The sequence below is a fragment of the Sus scrofa genome, chromosome 5, assembly GCF_054392235.1.
Source record: "Sus scrofa isolate SSC_HxYL_T2T_F1_AM1 chromosome 5, Sscrofa_HxYL_maternal_Yorkshire_Landrace_v2.0, whole genome shotgun sequence".
Taxonomy (NCBI): Eukaryota; Metazoa; Chordata; class Mammalia; order Artiodactyla; family Suidae; genus Sus; species Sus scrofa.
The window spans coordinates 90,671,992-90,695,566 of record NC_139387.1 but is presented as its reverse complement, the minus strand read 5'-3'; the positions used below and the strand labels follow the sequence as shown (position 1 = coordinate 90,695,566).

Genomic DNA, 23,575 nt, shown 5'->3' with positions numbered 1-23,575 from the left:
GGGTGAGGTAGTGGCCCAAGTTTAATCTTCTCCCATCCCACCCCATTTCCAATAGATCCTGTCAATTCTATTAAATACCTTATTTCTATACCTTCCCTATTCCCACTCTGTTTTGTTCTGCCCAGATATTTCAGGCACATTGGTTCTGGCTGGACACTCTTGGAGTTTCCCAAATATATTTCTAATCCGTCTATCTTCCCAAACCATCTTTTAAGCAGCTGGATAGGTCACTTCCTAAAGCACAAATCTGATCATCTCCCTCCTTTTAAAGAAAAATCTGTATTGGCTATACCCATCAAGATGGAGTATGGGAAAGAGGGCACTACTGGTATTGTAATCAGGAATGGATTTCCTATGAAGGCTGGGAATTATAAAATCAAGGGAGGGTTAGAGGAACAGGCACAGGAAGAATGCACCAAGGGTCTGCCTCTCAGGTTCTACTGGAAGTCTGGAGTTTGAGAAGGTCTGGCTGTAACTGTTTATTCACGGATCAGGAAGCCAATATTAATACTGCCCTCTCACTGCCTTTCCCCAGCTGAAAGATGATAGACCCTGGAATGGTGCCGAAGGAAGCCTCACATATCTAATCTTACTTTTCAAAGTGGATAGTGGCCAAAAGGGGTCAGGAAGATACCACCTTCTACATTTCGACCAAGAGCTTTGAATTAGTAGAACCAAGTTCTCCTTCAGAGTCCTAGCTTAAAGGAGCCTGTTAAATAGGTTTTGGTTTGCCAGCCTCTGCATGGGAAGGGAGACTAGCAAGGATCAAGGGTGAGCAAGACACACACAGCATCCAGCTCACTGGGCCACCATTGAGCCTCCATTGTCCACGGCCAATGCACCTGGCTGGACACTCTTGGGAGTTTCCCAAATATGTTTCTAATCCATCTATCTTCCCAATACATCTTCTAAGTGGCTGCTTAGGTCACTTCCTGAAACATGAATCTGATCACCTCTCTCCTTTAGTCATGGATCAGGAAGCCAACAGTAATACTGCCTTTCTATTGCCAAAGGTTCAGTGTGTGCTATTTCACTGCTGCTTTTCAAGTTTCTTTTAACCCCTGTCTCCTGTCATCTATGTCTGTCCCTGGCAGGTGCTAAACAGATATTTATTGAACATATAAACAAACAAATGCATCTACTCCTGACCCAGTTCTCTTATTTTTGGGTCATAACTTCAGCAGGAACAATCTCCCTGGCTGGCCCTAACCTCTCTACCTGCTGAAATCCTGCCATGTTTTCTGAGGCCCAGACAAGTCTTCCCCTTGACAGGGTCCCGTAAAATCCTCCAGAATACCCCCACCCCATTTTCTTGCTGCTCCTTTCACCTCTATCTTAGAGCTTATCATCACCTGCCAACTTCAGGGGTAGCTGTGTACATTTGACCCTTGAACAATGCAGGTTTGAACTGTGCCTGCTCACTTTTCTACATGGATTTTTTTCAATAGTAAATATCTCAGTTCTGTATCCTAGGCTGGTTGAATTCTCTGATGGGAAACTGTGGATATGGAGTAACCATATAGAGAAGGCTGACTATGAGTTATATACATGTTTTAAACCACACAAAGGATTGGCACCCCAACCCCAAATTGTTCAAGGGTCAACTCTACTCATTTTTCTTACCTGCCATATTGAATTTGAGGGTAACCAGTGACAGTTGCCATCATTGATGTGGCCCCTCTCCCACCCGCCCTCTGCTTACCTTAAGCTTTTCTCATCACTTTTTCCTTGCCTCCATTTTTTTTTCCAGATGCAGCACCTCCAACTCTTCTTCTAAAGCTATTTTTTTCACTCTTTATTTTCCTGTAATTACAGGTGCAGTTTGATGATTTATAAGTATAGCTAAACCCTGTTGCTGCTCTTCTCTTGTCCTTATTCCTGAGTAGAGACCTGTATACCATTTTCTTAACATTTTGTTTCTGTTTTGTTTCTGTTTTATTCCTAGGCAGTAATAGAACATAAACCTAAAAGGGAAAGAGTTTGGAAAAGGATTTTTTGCTTCCTCTCAGGGTGTTAGTTAAATTCACAGTATGTTTGGTATTCTGGTTTGCTAGGCCTTGATGATGGAAACTGTGTCAGTGGAATATTCCAATCAATATAACATTCGTGGTTGGGATTTTGAGTTGTAGAAACATGGCCGTGCAATTTGTCCGAATGTTTTGTGAACTGGAGTTTGGCAGTTGCCATCTGCCTCTAAATGGATTAAATTATGAGCCACTGCAGCTGCTGATCCACAGCACCCCCTGAGCAAAGCTCAGGGTGGAGATCGGGAATGAGCCACTCTGTGCTCTGGGGAAACTGGAAGAACAGGTCTTGAGATAGTAGATATTTTTAGGAGAAGATTTTATGAGCCCACTTCTTGCATATCTAGAAAAAGACTAAAATCCTTCATGGTGATGTCTGCTCCTTGTGACTGGTAGCAACATTCATGAGACCAGAAGCAAACTTGTAAAATGTGCGTATGGCTGCATGTACCTCCCCCTTCAGCTTTATGACAGATACATTGATATTATTTCTCCCCACCTTTTTGGGGTGGTATTTTAGAGCTATCTGCCCAGGCTACTCTTTTTAAAAATAAAAAGGGAGTTCCCATCATGGCACAGTGGTTAACGAATCCGACTAGAAACCATGAGGTTGCAGGTTTGATCTCTGGCCTCGCTTAGTGGGTTAAGGATCTGGTGCTGCTGTGAGCTGGGGTGTAGGTCACAGACGTGGCTGGGATCTGGCGTGGCTGTGGCTGTGGTGTAGGCTGGCAGCTACAGCTCCGATTCGACCCCTAGCCTGGGAACCTCCATATGCCACGGGAGCGGCCCAAGAAATAGCAAAAAAAGACACACACACAAAAAAAAATTAAAAATAAATAAATAAATAAAAAGATGTCGCAGTCACCGTGAGTGCAGCCACTCCCAAGGGTGAGCCAGTGATCCCTGAGGTAAGTCAGGAAAGTAACAAAGAATACTGGTCCTTAGCTGATGTGCATATCAAGGGAGTGATTCTAGTAAGCTTGGAACTTTACATCTTCCCATAGAAATGTGCTAAATTCCTTGAGTTATCCAGTTTTCTATAAATCTTTTCTTCCTACTATCTTCTCTTTGTTGCAAAAACTCCTGTATATCCTAGCTCCTCCCTCACCACCTTGGAGAAGTTTTCTCAGGGGTACCTAAGATGGTATCTCCTGGCTTAAGGTCCTAATTTTGCCCCAAATATAAACCTAACTCTCAACTTTTAGGGTTTGCATTTTTTTTTTAAATTGACGGTGACAGTGAATTTCTTAGAACTTCACCTTGTTTTGTGTGGGTTATGGGGAATCCTTTCTTTTTTTAAAGTTGTTTTCCAGACATGTTTTCTCAATAACATAACTGAAATTCATAAAGTCTACCTAGTTATCTCATCTTCAGGAAATTCCCCCCCCCCGCCCTTTTTTTTTTGGTATTTAAAAAGACTTCTTTTCTGTCTCTGTCTCTCTTTTTTGGAACAGTTTTACGTTCCCAGCAAAACTGAGCAGAAAGTGGAGATACCATATACTCCACTCCTATCCCCAACTTCCTCCAATTGTATATTTGTCAGGACTGATGAACCTACACTAACCCGTTATCACCCAAAAGTCCAGAGTTTACAATAGAGGTCACTCTGTCTGGTGTATGGTCTATGGTTTTGGACAAAAGTATGTCCTGTATTCGTTGCAGGATCACACAACATTTTCGCTGCCCTAAAAGTCCTCTGTGCTTTGTCTCTTCATCCCTCCCTCCCACTTAACTCCTGGGAGCTACTGATCTTTTTATTGTCTCCATAGTTTTGCCTTTTCCACAATGTCATATAGTTGGACTCATATAGTATGTAGGCTTTTCTGAAAGTAAATATCCCAAAGTGAGACAAACAATTTTTTTGGTTTGCCAGTGCATATATTGTGGCAGTAGTCAATTAAGTGTGCAACAGCATCATGTCTAAAATGTGCATACCTTAACTCAATTTATGGCTAAAAACTAATCATTTGACCAGTAAGGTTGCCAGAAATCTTTAATTTGTAAAAGAGAAAAATGCAGTATCTGCAAAATACAGTAAAGTGAAATGCAATAAAATGAGGTATGCCTTATGTATCTAAGGTTCATCTGTATCTTGTCATGGCTTGTGAGCTTATTTCTTTTTCATTGATGAACAGTATTCTACTTCCAGAATGTACTAGTTTATTTATCCGTTTACCCACTGAGGGGACATCTTGGCTGCTTCCAAGTTTCGGCAATTATGAATAAAGCTGCTATAGCTATCCATGTGCAGGTTTTGGTATGGATATAGGCTTCGAACTCTTTGGGGTAAACACGAATATAATTGCTGGATCAGATGGTAAAAGTATAAGAGTGTGTTTAGGTTGGTAAGAAACAAGCCAGTTGTCTTCCCAGATGGCTGTACCCTTCTGCATTCCCACCAGCCACACTGACTTATTTTTACTGGAGGTTCAAGGGACTACTAAAAAATTCATAAAAGGAAAAACCCATCCTTGCAAAGTTGTAAAATGGTCAGTGCATGGCCTAGTTTCATTTTACCAAACTGTGAGCATGTCATGGTCCTTTAAAATGCTCATTCGGCTTTCTCCTCTGAGCTCAAATAATAGAACTCAAAATTGGCTGCAGAGAATTGAGGGAAATGGAATAAAAAGCAGACTAGATAATCACATCTGTAGCACTGATATTATAACTCCTTCTTGATTTGCTACTTGTGGATTAGCAGCACTGGGAGAATGGGGTCTGCAGGTGCGCCTCTGCGCCCCCCCCCCCCCCCCCCCGCCGCCAGCTGACTTGGCCAGGTGTCTGCAGTCTCTTAAGTGGGCTCCCTTATGGTATGGATGCCCCCCACTTAGCCACACCAAGAGGAGATTAGTTCTTTAGGTGCTGATGGCGACTGTAGCTATCCACAGAGGAATGTCACTCCTGTTCTAGCAGCATGATAGCTAATTTACTATGAGGGGAATGGGTGAGGAACTTGAATAGCCCTCTGGCTGGAGTGGAGAGGCCATTACAAGCCCCAGGTCTTGTCCTCCTTCACCAAACCACACCCCTTCTTGTCACAGTGCCTGTGTGTTGGGAGGGGCACTGGGCTTCTAAGGAACATTAGCAACCTCTGGTTCAACAGTGAAATTCACAACTCAGGCAGAAGGGGCTCTTTCCTCTCCAAATTTGAATACTAGTAAAATCTCTTCAAGAAGCCCCTTCTGCCTGAGAGAGTCAATAACCTTTCCTCTGTTCAATAATTCAAATAGAAAGTATGTTTGCAGGAGTTTCCTGGTGGCCTAGCAGTTAAGGACTCGGCATCATTACTGCTGTGGCTGGCTCACTACTCGGTCTGCGGTCACTGCTGTGGTGCAGGTTCTGTCCTTGGCTTCAATATTTCTGCCTGCTGCAGGTGTAGCCAAAAAAAATAGTATGTTTGCAATGCTTTATTATCCCCAAGGTATCCCAATTAGATGGGTTACCGTTAAAAGCCGAGTTTCAGAGGTTGAATCTTTGCAGAGTAAATTAATGCCTGTGGTGTTTTATAATTTTAAAAAGAATTTTTATATTTAAACGTTAAAAAATGAGCTAATTAGAAATCAGCTCAGGAGTTCCTGCTGTGGTTAATTGGTTTAAGAATCTGATTGCAGTGGCTCTGGTCCCTGCAGAGGTGCGGGTTAGATCCCCAGCCCGGTGCAGTGGGTTAAAGGATCTAGCATGGCCACACAAGCAATATATGTCGCAGCTGCATTTGGATTCAATCCCTGGCCTGGGAACTTCCATATGCCATCGATGTGGCCATAAAAAAAAAAAAACTGAAGGGATTTTTTTTGCCAATCATATTCCAACAATTCCACAAATATACACTGAGTAGCCATAGATGCCAGACATTGCAATAAGCAAAGAGGGTAGAAAGATAGGTAAGATATTCTTCCATCCCTCAGGGAAGAGGCTAGTAAGAGCATCAGATATACAAGGAAACCCAGTCTTTCTATAACCATTTATGTGAATGTCTCCAGGAAGGCTTGTCTCTAGGGATGCAAATATGAATAAAACTCAGGGCTAGGACTTCCCTCAGGGAATCTGATAATAGGACAGTTTAATACTCTGTGATCAGTGCCATGACGTGGAGATAATTAGTTCTATTCAAGGGTAGAGAGCGAGTGTCAGGAAATGCCTGGAAGAGGAGAGAAAAGTTTGAGTTGGGTCTTGGAGGGGTAAGAGTTCGGGAGGAAGGGGGCTGGGATGAGAAATTCTAAGCAGTGGGAGAAGCTTGTGCCAGGACCCTGACATTTAAACATAGCTCAATGAGTTCTGGAACTGAGTCCTGGGGCCTGGCTGAATGGGAGGATGCAAGTGGAGAGTGATGGGCAGAAGAGAGGTAGAAGAGTTGGGGTGGGGGGGGCTTTCATGTAAGTGGAGTGCTCTTCATCCTGCACATGGGGATGAAGTGGAGAAGAGTTGCCAGTGGGAGAGGGCAGGATGGTGTTTCACTTAAAAATCCTCAGGGAGCTGCAGAGGATGCAGTGGGCAGAGTGAGATGCAAGGCAGGGAGACTGCATCTGAGATGCTCACATTAGCACAGGGTAGAATTTGTAGCTAGGCTAGGGTAGTGGCAGAGGGGAGGCGATGGAGGAAAGAAACGTTCAGGAGGTGATACGGACAAGAGGAGTTAAAGCAAGGATGATGCTGAGAATTCTAAGTCTTCTGTAAGGTGGCCAGGATAATATTCCATGTAAGAGTTTAATAAATGTTATTTTCTTTGGGCCATGGAGTAAATAGTGATGCTCCAAGTAGAAAAAAAGGAAAGGTTTTGGGAAGAGGAAGGTTTTGGGGAAAAAGATGTATTTGGCATTGGGTCTAGGACGTTTGTTCTTTTGGAAAAAAAAAAAAAATAAGAACTACCTGTTGCCTGCTGATGACAAATTCATATGCTTATTTGGTAGATTGGCATACTATTGCTAAATGAAAATATGCTAATTGAAAACTGTGTCCTTCCAGATGACCACTGGAAAGTACCCTTCATACATTATGCATAATTGCCATGATTATTTATTTATTAGGCCTCCTCTTGGCCTGGGCTAATCAGAAACAGGAATGATGTGGTCAGGCCCAGGAAGATATCAGTATTTCGCCTTTTAAGACAGCTCCCCAGGAGCAAAGAGATTCCTGGACTCCTGACATTCTAAAACTGTTCTAGTTGATGCTCCAGAACTCAAGGGCCTTGTCAATTTCTTCCTGGGATCGGCTTGGACCAGAGCAATTTTAACATAAAATCAGGGACGGAGAATGTGAAATGAGGATCCAGTAAACCTCCTGATTTATTGGATAAACATAATTTACCATTTTTTTCCCTTAGTGCTTAGGTTCTAGTTATATGGGTAAGGATCAGCATGCCAATCTTGATAATTCCTATTTTTTTTATGAGTGTCTTCATTTATTTATTTAAATTTTATTGAAGAATAGTCGACTTCCAATGTTACATTGAATTGAGATGTACAGCAAAGAGATTCAGTTTTATATATATATATATATATCCATTCTTTTTAAAATATAGGTTATTACAGACTATTTAGTAGATTTTCCTGTGCTGTACAGTAGGTCCTTGTTGGTTATCTTTTTTTTTTTTTTCTTAATGGCTGTACCTGTGACATATGGAAGTTCCCAGGCTAGGAGTCAAATCAGAACTATAGCTGCTGGCCTACACCTCACCTCACAGCAATGCCAGATCCTTAACGCACTAAGCAGGTCCAGGGATCAAACATGAATCTTCATGGATAGTCCAGTTTGTTTCTGCTTGAGCCTCAATGGGAACTCCCTAGTTATCTACTTTATACATAGTAGTGTGTATATGTTAGTCTCATCCTCCTAATTCATCCTCCCATTCCCCCCCTCCCACTATGGTTTCCCCTTTGGAGACCCTAAGTTTGACTTTGTATTCTCAAATTCCTATTTCTAATGGAGGCAGGCATTACATATCACTAGTGAGTGCCTCTTGCCCCTGGATGGCATCTTAATATCTGTTAATGAGTGTCATACATTATCAAATACCTATATAAACTTGAACATTACATTACTGCCCTGAATACTATATCCCATGACCTCCAGGAATTCATTCCCCTTCAAGGGTCGAGGGTAATTAGAACTTCGTATAGATGAAGAGAAGCATGATAACTGTTGTACAAACATGGGTCAGGCTGTAACTCTTCAAGAAATGGATATTGAGTGCATATTATGTTCTGGACACTGTTGGGCTCTGGGAACACAAGGAGAAGCACAAAAACAGTTCTTGCTGGAGAGGAGAGTACATCAGATGGCAGAGGACAAATTGGTGATCACATACATAAGGTCGTTACAGATAGATACATGTAAGAAGATTGAGGAGAGTAATATACTGAAAATGATTGGCAGAGTCAAGGAAGCCTTTCTGAGGAGCCATGCCAGGGTCTAAGGAAAAGGATGGGGCAGAGGAAACATGTACACAGTCCCTGGGGTGGGAATGAGCTCTGCAAGTTCAAGAAGCAGAAAGAGGGCAATGGTTGAGGTGTATGTAGTTATCTTAGCGTGAGGGAGAAATGGCCACCTTTTCACAACGAATCATGGAAGGCTTATTAGAGACTTAGAAATGAAAGAGATATAAATGTACTACTTATAGATACATACACGGTCCCATTCCCTGTCTCCTTCAACAAGATAGCGAAGTAGGTGTTGTTACTCCCCATTTCCTAGATGAGAGAACTGACTGTGAGAGGCCAGATTACAGAGCTAGGGCCCAAGTCAGGGCTGTCTGATTCTTCTGCTGCACCCCAACTGCAGCCCAGCAGAATTGGAACAGGGCTCTTAGAATGATTAAGTGCTGAGTCATTGGCCTCCCAGGCTGTCTTTCCAGTGATACCTTGTCTTAAATGATGTGATAGCTTTGGGATATTAACAGTAATTCTCAAGCGATGATCACTGCAGTGGCAATAACTATACCTACTACCACATGCTTTATAGTTTGCAAGCACTTTACCATGCAGCTCCTCACTGAGGCTCAGAAGAGCTCTCAAAGGTAAGCTGGGCACATTTTCTCCTTCTTTAGGCTAAGAGATTACCTGAGATGATGTGGGACAGGGCTGGGACTTTTGATTCTTAAACCACAAAAACTTTTGATTGGAGGAGGAGATAAATATAGCTCATAAGCTTATAGTCCTTCAGACTTCCAGAAAACAAATAGGTACTTTTTCAAAGTGCTTTTGACTGAAGAAGAGACATAAAAGATGGACTCACCCCCACTGACAGAAGAATGGGTAGAGAAGGTGTGGTGCATACATACAATGGAATATTACTGAGCCATTAAAAGGAATGAAACAATGCCATTTGTATCAACATGGATGGATGTAGAGATTATCACAGTAAAGTCAGACAGAAAGACAGCTGTCATACAATATCACTTATATGTGGAATCTTAAGAAATGATACAAGTAAACTTATTCATAAAACAGAAACACACTCAGACATTGAAAACAAACTTACGGTTACCATAATGGAAAAGTGGAGGGGAGGGATGGACTAGGAGTTTAGGATTGGCATAAGCATAATATTGTATGTGGAATGGACCTGCTATATAGCACAGGGAGCGTCTACTCAATATTCTGTGATTACTTATATGGGAAGTGAATCTGAAAAAGAATGGTATTTGTATAACTGGATCACTTTGTTGTACAGCAGAAATTAACAAAACATGGTAAATCAACTATACTTCAATAAAACTTTAAAAAATGAGGAATTCCCACTGTGGTGCAACAGGATTGGTGGTGTCTCTGGAGCATTGGGAGGCAGATTTGATCCTTGGCCTGGCACAGTGAGATGAGGATCTGGTGTTGCTGAAGCTGCAGCTCAGATCTGATCCCTGTCCTGGGAACTCCATGTGCCATAAGGTGACCAAAAAAGAAAAGAAAAAAAAATTACATAAAAAGGACGGACTCTCTCTCCTGTGTTTGAGTTTCTATTGTGTGCCAGATCCTGAAACTGCCAAAGGATCCCAGTGAAATGGGTCGAAAGGTACCACTTAGCACAGAGTTACTTTGTTAGTTGCCTGATGATATAAGACTAGAAAAACTGCTGTGCAAATACAGAGGAAGAAATAATTAAATCACTGAGGAACTTGGGGATGACCTCACCTAGATGATGATAGTGAACTAGGCCTTGACTGATGAACATTCGCGTTTCTCCAGCAAAGGAAGCAAGGAAAGTTATTCTAGGAAAAAAAGACCAGAACACCATGATAAGGGTGTCCTGTCTCCGAGGAATAGTAAGTAAGCATGTGTTTCTGGAGAATGAAACACATAGGAAATAATAGTGGGAAATGATGCGGGTAGATTGAGGTCAGATTGCAGACGGCCTTGAATGCCAGGCTCAGGAGGTGCTGTATTTGGCCTGACCATCCCAGGTTTACCAGCAAGGGAATGAGGTGACCATATTTTCTGTTTTATAAAATAAATGTTCTTGGCCAAGGGAGGTGGGATTGGAATGGAGGAAAGGTTAGAAACTATTGCAGTAGTTATGGAGAAAGAACTCCGAATTGGCTATAACCCTAACTGTAACCCCAAGTGTGTGTTGAGAAGAAATGTGAGTAACTGGGGCTGAAGAATTGATTGGATGGGAAGGCACATTGATTGGATTTTGGACACACACAGTGTTACATTTGTACACACATACACGCACGGTTTATTTTGGCCTCCCTAGGCTCATCCCAGTTCTCCCTGACTCTTCAAGGCAGTCATTAATTTAGTTTTTTTTACCCTCACAAAAAGGAGACAAAGTTATAGGTCTATGATCTTACAGATTCTTTCCTTTATGTGATTTGATCTTCCATCCCATAGGGATCTTCTGGCTGAGAAATGCTGAGTGCAAATAAGTTTTTGAAGCATTGGATGCTATGACTATGTTTATATCCTGCAAATTATTTACATTTTATGGATTTGGAGATGTTGCATATTTGAAAGCCCACCTACTAGGCATTTTGGAGAAATTACTCTGAGCCAATGACCTCTAGTAGGAAGCATGAGCAGAGAAGCCCATGCTTTCTCCATTTCAGGCTTCCTGCTGAATGCTCAAGGAGAATTTCCATATTAGATAAAGGACTATAATGTTTATGTCAGATCGTATGGCTTTCCAAAACACTCTTTTCTTCTGATCTTTTATTAACTGAGGACCACTCATCCTAGCTTGAAAATGTAATGTAGGGTCAGGGTTAGAAAAAAAGTTCAACAAGTACAAATTACTTGCTCTTTAAATTACAAGCATCAGAAATTATTTCTGTTGCAAAGAAGGGTTACATTTAATCTCTGAGATAAAATGAGTTTTCTGCTTTAGCTTGGATTGTTTCATTCCTGTTTCACTCAAGTTCATACAGCACTGTGGGAAGGGTCCCAAAATAAGCTCATATATTTAGTCAGAAACGTCTGTGGGGGAGACTTCCACGTTCAGGTCAATATTTCCATGCAAGAGAAGCAACATTTTGAAGCTGTTCTGGTGGTTCATATACTGGCATTGCCCCAGCGGGGAATGCTGTCAACTCTCTGCACCCTAGTTACTTCAGTGAAGATAATATTCGTGTCCTACCAGTGTTGGAAAGACTAAACGAGGTGTGAAGCCACTGAATAAAGTCTGCTACAAATGAGGATTCAGTACACCTTAGCTCCTTATGCTCCACTTGATAGATGTTAGGTGAAAGAGACAGACTAAGTTTTCGAAACCATTGATTGACATAATGTCGTTTAAAATGTCTTCTGTTCCATTGCTCTGTGTATCTGTTGGTGCCAGTGCTATTCTGTTTTGATGACTAGTTTTGTAGTATAGTCTAAAGGCAGGGAGCTTGATACCTCCAGCTGTGTTCTTCTTTATCAAGGTGGCTTTGGCTATTGAAGGTCTTTTTCGTTTCCATACAAATTTTAGAAAACGTTCTAATTCTGTGAAAAACGTCATTGGTATTTTGATAGGAATTGCTTTGAAACTGTAGATGGTCCTGATATTTTGTTTTTGTTTGTTTGGTTTTTCCTTTTTACGGCTGCACCTATGGCATATGGGAGTTCCCAGGCTAGCGGTCAATTCAGAGCTGCAGCTGTTGGCCTGTGCCACAGCCACAGCAACACGGGATCTGAGCCACATCTGTCACCTGCACTGCATGCAGCAACACCAGATCCTTAACCCACGGAACGAGGCCAGGGATCAAACCTGCATCCTTGTGGATACTAGTCAGGTTCGTAACCTGCTGAGCCACCGTGGGAACTTCCTAGTCTAGACATTTTTGCTTAGTGAAATAAGCCAGACAAAAACAAGTGCTGTGTGTTATCACTTCTATGTAGAACCTAAAAAAATAAAATGAATGAATAAATATAACAAAACAGAAGCAGACTCACATATAGAGAACAAACCAGTAGTTACCAGTGAGGAGAGGGGATGGGGAGAAGATCAAGACAGGGGTAGGAGACTAAGAGATACAAACCCCTGTGTGTAAAATAAGCTTCAAGGGTATATTGTACAGCACAGGGAATATAGCCAATAACATTTTATAACTTTAAATGGGGTATGACCTGCAAAAGTTGTGAATCACTGTTATACAACTGAAACTAATACTGTAAATCAACTATACCTCAATAATAATAATAAAAAAAACTCCATGATTCTCATACCTCCTGATAAGTGTCTGATGGCAAAAATGGAATTACATGGCTGTTTACTTTCTTGCTGATCTAGAAAAGAGGTATGGTTTTACTCTTTCTCTTCAAGCTGCTTATGGAAAGTAGAATCCAGTTTCAATGCTGAAAGACTGAGCTTTGAGAATCCTTGGCTTTCAGACTTTATACAGCTCTATCAGCAAGCTACTTGGAAGCAAATTTCCTGAAACAGCTCTTTTCTTCTTTCTAAAATAAGTGTCAGGTAAAGGTACACAATTCCAATTACCTTGTAGTCTTAAAAAAAGGCATTAAATAATATTGTTGTAGAATTTTAGCCGGATTTGACCATTGAAAATGGCTGTCTAACAAATATTTGAGGATCTATCATGCATATAAGTACTGGTGTTACTCCAGAGAGCAAGATACAGTCCCCATAATTGTCCAAAGTTTAATTGACTCAGGTAAATATTTTGTGATTTTAAGAAATTGTTGCTACCTGAAATGGGAGGTATTTCTATCTTTTGAAAAGGAAAAAAAATGAAGTGGCCAAACTTTAAAAATTAATTGCTTTTGAGTGAGTGACTGAAATACTTGCTTTCATTGACCTGTTATACAGATGTGCAATTATTTAATCAACTAAGTGAATTTGTAATTCTGTTGTTTTATCATTTTCATGCTTCACTGTCACCCTGTATATTCAAGGTATTGAACCTGTTCCATAAACAGTATTAATCTCAATTACTCTGGGAGCTTTAAATAATATTCTCTTATTAAATATATTCTTTGTTATGCGGCCCATGTTTTTGCAGCATCAGAAACTGTTGATGCTGATAAAAGTGAAGATTCAGTTAAACAACCTTAATTTAATTAATTTTTTAAAATGTGCATTTGTATTTCTCAAATGGTTTTCGTTTGAAAATCACCTCATCAGGCTAATTTAGAACTTTGAGTCCAAAATCCAGCTTCATTGTTTGGTTTTATCTGAGGGACATTAAAATAGTAGAACATTTTCTGTCTTGGCAAGAATCACAGTGTTGAAATTTTGAAATGGAGATTTAATTTTGTCCATGAGGCAAACTTCTTGAAGGCAGGGCCTGTCGCTTTTATTTCTGTACTCTCAACACATGGTTGGTTGTGGTTAAATGTTTGCTGATTGGTGATGAACTGAAGTGAATAACACAGCAGAATTTGAGACTCAATCTCCCAGGTCTTCCTTACTTACTATACATAACGATGACCCTGACAAAAGCCATCCTTTCTTCCTTTTAAAAATTTCATTTTGTTATGTTCCTCTTCAACGTGGACCATTTTTACAGCCTCCTGCTGTTACTCATTTGGGTCCTGAGTTACCTGCTTCCTTGGAACTCAGCCCTTGCTTTCACTTCCTAGTATGCAGGCTTCCCAAGTCAGCTTGCCTCTGGCTAGAGATTACACCAAAATGTCCAAATGATCCTTCAAGTTCTAAAAAGCAGAAACTAAAATGAAAAACTCTGTCATGTAAGCCACCTGAAAAACCAACAAACCCAGGGACATTTGTGTCTTCCTATTAACTCTTGGCTAGAACCAGGGGTTAATCTTTGCCTTGGGTCATCTTATTTAGATGTTGCAGAAATCGCCCCAAGGTAAAAAGTTCTCAAGTCTTATTGTAGGGTCCAGTTCTACTGGTATTTATCTCTGGAACCTATTCCCCTATTTAATTCCATCATCAAAGCCAAGACCAACTTAATACCGATGTACTGAGTTTATAGGTTCAATATTAAAATAGAATGGGGAGAAAGGGGAAGTATAATGCTCTCTACTTTTCCTGTAGTCATTGTAAAAGGATTCGCTCCTTTGCCTCTTCCATTGGTCTAGCTCAGAAGTTCTCAAACTTCAGCGTGCTTGTGAATTATTACTCCAGGGTTTTTACCCAAATCCACACATTCTGTCTTATGGGTGATGTAAGAAACATCAGAAAGAAGTGTTAACTATCTTTATAAACTCAATCTCTAAAAGTACATCTATGCATATATTATGTAAGAAAATATGAAACTAGAGGTAGTGTTCAGAGAGACATTTAACCCTTTCGAGTCTAAATGTCTCCCTTGTGATACAGGGATCCTACTTCCCGGTATATCATCCTGTGCCTTGGGCATAAAGAAGCTCAAGTCCAAAGTCTTTATTGTACTCATGGTGACCTCTCTGCACGTCACCAGGGCTGTCTGGTCTGTGAGATGCCATTAGACATCATTTAGGGGGGTTTTCAAATCTGGCTTCTTGCAGAGATGCTGTGGGATTGTGTAGGAAACTTCCTGAGTGGCTGGTATAACTCTGAGGCTTTGAGTCTTATTTTTAATAACATGCAAAGGTTGTCAGCACCTGGGCAGAGGCAGGTAAGATGCCAATCCTGCCAAACTCTTTCAGGGAGGCAGGGGGCTGTCCCGCCTCTCTGAGAGCCAGCTGTCATCTGCTGCTCTCTTGTCACACTGACAGGGCTCCTTGGCTGGGCTGATTGGTCGCTGGCAATAACTGATGTGGAATACTGATATTCTCGCCGGCAGTTCCTCACACTCCCAAGAGGTTGCTTTCCACCTCTCTTCTCACCTTCCAGACCCCAGCCAGGCGCCCAGCCTCCCCTCACCACGCAGCCCCTGCCCCTGCCCCCAGGGGGAGGAGAGCCCTGGGCGTGATGCTCTGAAATCCACCGGGCTGCTAGCGATCAAGCTCGCTCTCTGGGAGAGTCCTGTTCCCGACTTCTCAGGCTTTTCACAGCACAAACAACTGCATGCGGGCCCGAGGGGAGGTTGCGAAGGACTTGTGTGTGTTGGTTTTATCGTCTTTCATCACTTTGTTGGCTTCATCATCCCGTGCCCGGAGCTCCGAGGTGGATTTCTTTCCGCCTAAGACACCGAGGAAGGCTCCCTGCTCCTTCTGTTGACTCTTTCTATTTTTATGGTAAGTGCTTGCATTCCGTGAGCAGCTCTGCTGCAGTGAAGTGAACGCTAGCTCGCTCTCTTCCCGGCTGAGCTTAGTGACCTTCTCTCTGCGTTTCTCCTGCGTTTCCTGGATCCACGTCCGGGGGTGATCCACCTAACGAAATCGCCGTGGATCATTTGTTTCACCCGTTTGTCTTTTTATTTTTATGTTATTTTCCGTAAACCTGGGCTCTTCGGCTGTGATGGAAACCTAAGCGCTCTCTCTTTGTCCTTGAAGCGGCAGCCAGGGAAATGAGTGCGAGGCGGTAAACTGCAGCAATGTGCGGGGAATCCGTGGAGGGTGACTGACAAATTTGGGCAAGATGAATGCTCGGCGTGCTGAGGTGCACTCTCTGAGAATCCGGAGGGGCCGGGCCGATCGGCCCACCTAGCGAACTCTTCCATCATCTTCCGCGGAGAAGCACGAGCACGCGTGAGTTATGTCGGAGGAGGCTGTGGGCAGCAGCACCTTCAGCATCCGCCTGTGGGTCCAGAACGGCCCTCTGTCTTTCTCATGGGCTTTGCAACTTAGGCAGTTACACTGGTGGCAGCGAGGGGAACCCTGCGCTGGCGGCCGGATGAGACTGCATGACCTCATTGCTTCTTTCTCCTGGGAACCTCAGGGTGCCTGTTCTGCAAACCCTGTCTTCCATCCTCTTCCGAGGGTGGCGGGGCAGTGATGAGAGGAACATATCTGAGTTGACAACATAGTTTCTGTCCTCCTCCGGGGAGATCAGATGCTTTGAGGCTGTTGGAATGGTGAGACTTCTTAGGAGAAAATAAGCAGGTTTCACAGGAAAACATGCATGTTGCAGTGACATCAGGCAGACTGTTTCAGGGCATTTACTCTCAGACTAGTGTTCTAATTTTTCACCTGGTCTCCCGAGACTTACTGCAGACAGCACCGCAACTTCAAGTCCATTACTGGCTGCGTCTTGAAGCCCAAAGGAAACTAAAAACATTCGGGTATAGGTCTCACCTGAGGAAACCTGTGGTTAAAGGGGAATCTCTTTTCACAGGGAGGTGTTTTTTCTTTTCCTTTCTTTCTTTTCTTTTCTTTCTTTCTTCTTCTTCTTCTTTTTTTTTTTTTTGGTAGCAGGTGTGTTGGGTTATTTTGGTCTACACAGCATTGCAAAGAATGGGATTCACAGTCCTAATTCTGCTTAGTATTTTCTGCTCTTGGACTGGAGGTGGGTTATCTTATTTGATTGTGTCTGGTTTTCCAATTGTGGTCTGTTTAACTCTAGGAGCATACCCCTCATACATTGTTCAGCCTCATATTTGTAAGATAACTACACTAAAACTTTGGGGTAATAAATGAGGAAAAAATATGGGGTGGAATTTCTGGTCTTTCTCCCTGTTGACTGGGAGTTTGGAATAGGAAGTTCTTTAACTGTCTTGCTCATTCTCACCACTTTTGTTTCCACTGTCTGTCTGGATTTTTCTTAAAATAGTGGTGATGACATCAAAGCATACGCTTTTATCCTGTTCCCCGGGTCTAAAGTAGCAACATTTGGTTGGTTGTTTTTGGTGGAGGGTTCTTTAAATACCTGAACACATACCTTAAAGAACAGAAATTTTATGATAAAACAGATGTTGATATGATATGATAGCCCATTTCAGAGTGACACCAACAAATAGGTTAAGAGCAGTAACAACAACAAAAAATTGGGATCCTTGGATACTATAACCTGTGAATCAGTAGTGTTTGAAGTACTCTCATCACTGTATGGATTTGCTATTCTAATGTCCATACTTCGCTACACTCAGTTATGGCTGGGAGCAATATTATCATTTGGCTGACTCCTCTGCTTCCATTGATTCTACTGTTTAAGTGTTTACTTTCATCTCTGCTGCTGTCTTCTTACTTAATTTTTTTCCTCCTATTGCAAGGATTTTTATCAGGTGCTTGGTAACTCAACTTGAGCTATTCATCAAGGTGGAAGGAGTTAAAATCAGCTTGGGTGTCATGCATTTCACATTGCAGACCATTTCAGATGCATTTAGAAAATAGTTTAATTAGAAGCAGCTTTAGCTTTGACAGAGAATTCAATAAACTTCCTTTGTTTTGCTGAACGGAATATTCACTTATGCAGTTAGAATTATATATATGCAAGCATATTTATGAATATATTGTTTACTGTGGCTGTTAAATGTACATATTTTCAATAGTTAGAGCATGCTCATTTACAGAGTAGGAGAAAAATTCCTGAGATACTGCTTTGCATCCTCGAGCTTACTTTTTTTGGGGTAAGGATTTCTCCATTTCCCTTACACACCCCCTTCTCCAGATAATGCCTTTGGGAATTTCTTTGAATTGGGAGAGTGTATTCTTTAGCATTTTCTTGTCTCACAGCATAGTGTCAGGTTAATTCCTTTGCAGCGTCTCTGAAGGCAGCATGTACAACTACTGCAGGAAATACTGTAAAAGCTGTGCTGAGTGGGGCCAGTAACTCAGGCTTTTGGTGTGATGAAGTCACTGCAATGTTTGTGTGTGTGTGTTTCGATGCTGTGCCTTGCGACCAATTTTACTTGCAACCCTAGCGAATTGTACTTGTTTGAAATGGGTCTAGAAACACCTAGGTGGGTGTAGATGCCGTTACCCATTTTTCACATTTCTTAATTACAGCTATTATTAAAACAGTGCTTTTACTGTTTCTTTTGGTGGTGTTCTAATTTGAAACCTGCAGCCTATACTGTGAATCAGTCTTCTCCACTTTTTATCTTCTTCCTTTCTGCTTTCTCTTTCTCATTTCTGCTTTGTTTATGTTTCTGTACACGAACATGCAGGCATGTTCACGTATAAACTCAATGACCATCGTTTGACGATTAATGAAGAGTTGGTTAACAGCTTCTCTGTTAGCAACTAAACTCCAGGGCCCAACTTGTAATCATGTTACTGAGAGAAGAAATTGTTTCTGTTAATATAAGTATAACCTCATGTGTCTGCTGGCATTCTTGTCATTGAAACTATTTTCCATAGTTGATTACCAAGGCCAGAAATAGAATCAGCTTTGCATTTTAATTAATGACATTCTAGATTTGTCTAGGTTGGACTGCCCTCAAATCTTGACGTGTTCACTATTTAAAAGGTCTTCCTGTGAAGAGGGGGAATTTATGGATGATATAAAGTAAAATCACTTGATGATGTGATCTAGCCTTTCTTTGGAAATTGAATGAACCCTATCATTAAGGATGTTGGCTGAATTTCTCTGTGGCTTTTTCTGATAAAATTAATGTGATATATTCCCTTTACCATCTCTCCATGAGCCTTTTTTACAGAGTAAAAAGAATGTACAACTCCTACATAAAGCTTCTCAGAGGGAGAACCATTCTTTAACAGAGATTCAAAACCACTTCCAACACCAGCTATGGTGATCTACTTTGAAAGGAACTTGCTATTCAATTGGTAGCTCAGACAGATTGTATAAAATAAGCGAAATGCTTCATGAGCTGTGTTGAAGACTGCATTTTTGATCTGCACCTCCCTACTGAATTCACTTTGGACTATAGTCACTAGATCAGCTTCACAGAAAAAAATAATCATGTCCTTAGTAGCATAATAATCTAGCCAGACTGTCATAAATGTTTATGTTGCAAGTTATATCTCTTGGGTGGTAGAGGGAGTTGAAAGAATTTTGGAGGAGAACCAAATCACAGCCCCAAAATAATGTAAGATGAAAGGGGAAAATTCCTTCCTATACTTACCATTTAATTCTTTAGTCAGGCTGTTGGCTCTTAAGTCTGAAGAGCCAAGAAATTGTGAAAAACACGTAACGACAGGTTTTGTGAGCCTGTTCTCTAATAGAAATCTTTGACCCTTAATTAGGCATCTGCTGAGTGACCTTTTGGCTTGCAGCCATTCTTATAGGAAGCAGACATATTGTAATACAGCAGGAATTCACTTGCTTACATGTTTCCTGTTGGTCTCCCACTGGGGGCCTCCTGGGAGTGTCAGAGAGGGAATGAGTGTCTGGAGATCCTCCAAGACCATGGCCAGTCACAGCAGGATGTCTTCAGGACCCCAGGTTCCTGTCTAGCCCCAGCCAGTCACTGGCTCTGAGTCCCAAGCTCATATCTGCTACGTGGGTCTTAGGGGTCAGATCGTCTGAGGGCTCCCCCAACCACTAAAAATCATGAACTCTTGCTCTACATCTGTTTCTTACTGGATGGGTAATTTCTAAGGCAATTGATCCAGATTAGCTATTCCTGGAGGGGGTGGGGCTGTGCCTTCCCTTGACCCTACAAACACCCAGCACTATGACAGCGATGTGAGCATCAGAGTTACTCAGAAACAAGTGATGATGGTGATCTTTCTTGAACGGGGCCTGTGTATATAGGGCGACTGTCTGCTGCCCCTGGGACATCTTGAAATATCTCTTCTTGTCATCACAAGGGACCTTGAGAAGCATCTTACCTACCCTCTAATTTCATAGCTAAGAAAGCTAAGGTCCAGGGAAGTTAGGTCACCCCCCAGGGATGAGATCTGGTTAGCACATGGGCAAGATGATTGAGTGCAATGTACACGGATTTCCTCAAACCCCTGCTCCACTCCCAGTGTGGGGCCTCTTCCACAATACGCAGCTGACACTCACTGTGTCATTCTTTGCTCACAAAACTGCTTTGTGGCATCTAACTCACTGATGTCCATTATTTCTGGGTTTATTTCATGCAGATTACGTGGCTGTACCAGTCAGAGTGAGTCACATCAAGCAACTGTTTATGGTAATTTGTTCATGCTGGTGTGGAAATGCATTTTTTTTTTTAATATTGAAACTGCTTTTCTTATGAACATTTTGAGAATTAAAAAAAACACTATGCTTAATCCCCCCCACCACCCCATGCTTCAGCTGTCAATTTCCCTTTTGTAGAGAGGGTGATGTTTATGGATGAATTCCTTTACCCAGTCATTCACCTAATACTCATTGAGCACCTAGTGTATCCACCCTAATGCCAAGCAGTAGGGATCCAGTGGTGAAACAGCTGGCTGCAGCCATTGCTCTGTGGGAGTTCAGTCTGGTGATGCTTCATGGAGTTTTATGGCCTCTTGATATTTCAGGGATCTGCTTACTGTTTCACATGATTTCTCAAAGAATCCAGTTGAGAAACAGTTTGCTGGGACATTTCTTGCTTGTGATTATTCCACTGAGAAGTTCTTCTCATAAAAAGTCACTTCTGCTGTCATTGCAATATCTATCTTCCAGTTTTCCCAGACAATATTGTTAGCTTGTGATTTTGTTACCTGGCTGAACAAAAGAGATTCATTGGCTAAACTTTGTGCTATTGTTGTGATTCATGAGGTGACTTTTCCACTGCTTGGCAAAATTAGCCTGATCCTTGGAATCTTAAATCCATGGTCTTGATAGCACAGTGACCATGGAACTAATTGCAGGTTAAAGACCAAATCCCTTGACTTTGTATACCAGCTGTTGCTTCCATGCTCTGCTGCTTATTCTGCAGCTCCCCTAAAATGTTCCAGAAGTACCAAAACCTTTGCATTGCTCAGAAAAAAGGAGCTCTCACCTGCTTCAGTGCCTTTGCACATGTTGTTTCTTCTGTCTGGCAAGTCTTTCTTCTCTTTAGACTAACTTGCAAGACAAGTGTAGATAGCATCTCCCATGGAAGCTTTTTGACACCTACAACCTTTATTGATCCCTGTTTCCAAAGCTGAGCTAAGTAGATCCTGTCTGTCCTCTTATATCCTTCAGTACGAAGATCTCATAAGACTTTATAAACTATTAGAATTACTTGTCTTGGTTCTTGCTCCCAAATAGACATTTTGTTCCTTGAGAGCAGGGACCATATTCCTGTCTCTATATCTCAAGGCCCATCTGAGTGCTGAATAGCAGATTTTTGAACAAACGGATTGGGAATCACCATAGAAAACCTATGACGCTGATATTGGAAACTGCTCTGTGTAGAAAACCTAATTTTTCAAAACAATGTGACTATATGAATTGTACTGAGAAGGATAAAGAGATTGGCAGCCATCCTGATGCAATCCATTAGAAATGCTATGCCAAACTCCAGAAAATTTCTCTGCCTCCAAATGAGTTTCCATGAAGTAAACAATAAGAATTTATGAAGTGTCTTCTATAAGCAAAGCATTGTGTTAGGTCCCCAGGAATGAAAGATTAAAAAAAAAAAAAAAAACCCAAAAAGCAGCATAATTCCTATCCTCCAAAAAGCCACAAACTAGTGAGAATATGACTTATCTGCAAATGACTTGGTAACAAGGCAGTTAGTTACAGAGATTCTAGGAGGCTGTAGACTTGCAGATAGGGTGGAGGTAGAAAGGGCAGAGGGACTGGCCTGACTAAGAACCTAGAGATCTGATGGTGGGTCAGCAGTGGCTTTGGTGGGGAGGTTGAGGGGCTGGGGTGGGGTGGGAGTAGAGGGAGGGGACTGGAAGATGCAGGGGAAGATGAGGAGACTTTGGGTGGGAGAGATGGGAATTGTATCAGAAGATCTCAATGGCAGTCGATTATTTCTGTAAGTTGGTAAGTAATTAACAGGGTCTAGAAAAAGCCAGTAGGAAATTTGTTTGGAATCTCTCCTTGGGTTTAATTAAATCAAAAGTCTGTATTCAGCAGGGAAGGAAAGCAGTTGCTTGGCATAAGACATTCGTTTCTCACCCATCCCTTTGCCCTTGAGGGTATAGTTTGACATTCAAAGTCATCACAAGGAAGTGAAGCTGGGAAATCTAACCTAAATCAATCTGTTTAGACCTAGAGAGAGTTGAAGTTGGAGGTCACTGAAGCTCTTGTTTAATACACTGTCCCAGGTGTAAAGAACCACACCCGGGGCGGGGGTGGGGGGGGGTAGGGGAGTGGTGATGGTTTTTTCCCTTTGGCAGTTAGCTTTGTGCTATTTACAGAGAGTACAATTGTCTTATAGACCAGTGAGTTGTAGGTATGCATAAACTGGTTTCATAGAGGTGAAAAAGTGGTTTAGAAAATTTTATCTGCAATAGATTTAGTTCATCCCCAAAGTATGATTTCTGCTGTGCCCCTTCCTTCCTTCCTTCCTTCCTTCCTTCCTTCCTTCCTTCCTTCCTTCTTTCTTTCCTTCTTTCTTTCCTTCTTTCCTTCTTTCTTTCCTTCTTTCATTTTTTTTTAAAGAATCAAGGAACACATTTTAGTGGTAAATAGTTAAGTTATGTGCCTCTCAGAATTAGATCTGATCAGATGACTCTCTACCTTGAAAATAACCTAAAAAGATGGAGGAGGAAAATCTCTGGATAAATGAGCCAGAGTATGAAAGTAAATTTTGATTATGGAGCAAGAGATGATAAGATAGAAAAGAAGCTTCATTCACTCGCTTGCTTGAGTACTATTGAGCCTTCATTGTGCTGCTGGCTCAGTTCTAAGCTCTGGAGAAGTAGTGAACACAAGAGCCAGTGTCTTGCCTTCATGGAGCTAAGATTCTCTTAGGAGGCAGGAGGAAACAGACATTTTAGCAGATACAAAGCATGGCAGATGATCAGCACGATGGAGAAAAAAAATGAATGTTTTTGCTGTTATTCTCACATTTGGGCTTTCTTTTGATTTATCTAACTTAGGTATTATGTTTGAGTCATTTCTTCAGCTTAGTGTTTTTTACATTTACTTTCCAACTAGTCTATCATAAATAAATCATAATCTCAAGGGTTTTTACTTTTCGGAGATAAGTGCAGCTACGGAAACCATTGGAGTGCTATGACCAAAAGTTAGGGCATTTAGTTCTCGATTTGACTTAGAGGAAAAGTACTGTGGACATCAAAGCTCATGCGTATGTTTCTCCAGGGTAAAGCTGTCAGAATTTAGAAAAGCAATATGGGATAGGAATAGATCTGCCTCTCACCCGAGTCTGAAGGGAGCTATTGGGGATGTTCTTCGGGGGCGGGGGGTAAAGAGCCTGAGCTTAGGGAGCCTGGGCCCTGGCAGGGGACCGAGAAATGGTGTCACCAGTGAGCATATCTCATCAGAAGAAGGGG

The 23,575-nt window shown here is 41.7% G+C and overlaps 1 protein-coding gene across 24 annotated transcripts in view; it reads left to right on the top strand.

Moving 5' to 3' along the window:
- Positions 1–23,575, top strand: part of ANO4 (anoctamin 4) — a 445,360-nt gene that overhangs the window by 63,087 nt on the left and 358,698 nt on the right. For 6 of the 24 annotated variants that reach the window (XR_014804231.1, XM_084957430.1, XM_084957424.1 and 3 more), the window contains exon 1: positions 15,593–16,033. The exons of 11 other annotated variants lie outside the window; for them this stretch is intronic. The gene's annotated coding sequence lies outside the window, so the exon portion shown is untranslated. 7 more of the 24 variants (XM_084957431.1, XM_084957426.1, XM_084957421.1 and 4 more) reach the window with 3 other exon arrangements.